Raw genomic sequence first — 466 nt, 5'->3', positions numbered from 1 at the left:
AATACATATCATAGCATTCATGGGACTCGAATGAGGTGTCAAACATACTCTTATCAACTCTGAAACAACTCCCCAAAACCCCTCTAAAAGCTCATAAAACAATCACATAAAGTATGCATAGGAAAAACTAGGCAGGACACCTTCGGCGGCACCTTCGGCGGTCGAATGTGCTGGACAGATCCGAAAGTCCATTCTTTCGGAGGCAACCTTAGGCAGCCGAAACTGCCTTCACAAGGGGGTTCGGCGGCCGAATCCTCCCTTCGGCGGCCGAACCTGAGTTCATCCAGAACTCAGCTTCATGCACAACCATCTCCTGCCAAGCACCAACTCTACACAATCCTGCATACACAACTCCTCAACTTGCATATACTCTGGTATATGCTCAAAGGGGTCCAAAACTACCTACTAACCCCAACAAAACAGCAACTATAACACATAATCATGCTTACACCATTAAAACATCAAA

This window comes from Manihot esculenta, unplaced genomic scaffold (genome assembly GCF_001659605.2).
Source record: "Manihot esculenta cultivar AM560-2 unplaced genomic scaffold, M.esculenta_v8 Scaffold65, whole genome shotgun sequence".
In the NCBI taxonomy this organism is placed as follows: Eukaryota; Viridiplantae; Streptophyta; class Magnoliopsida; order Malpighiales; family Euphorbiaceae; genus Manihot; species Manihot esculenta.
This window is presented reverse-complemented; position numbering follows the sequence as displayed.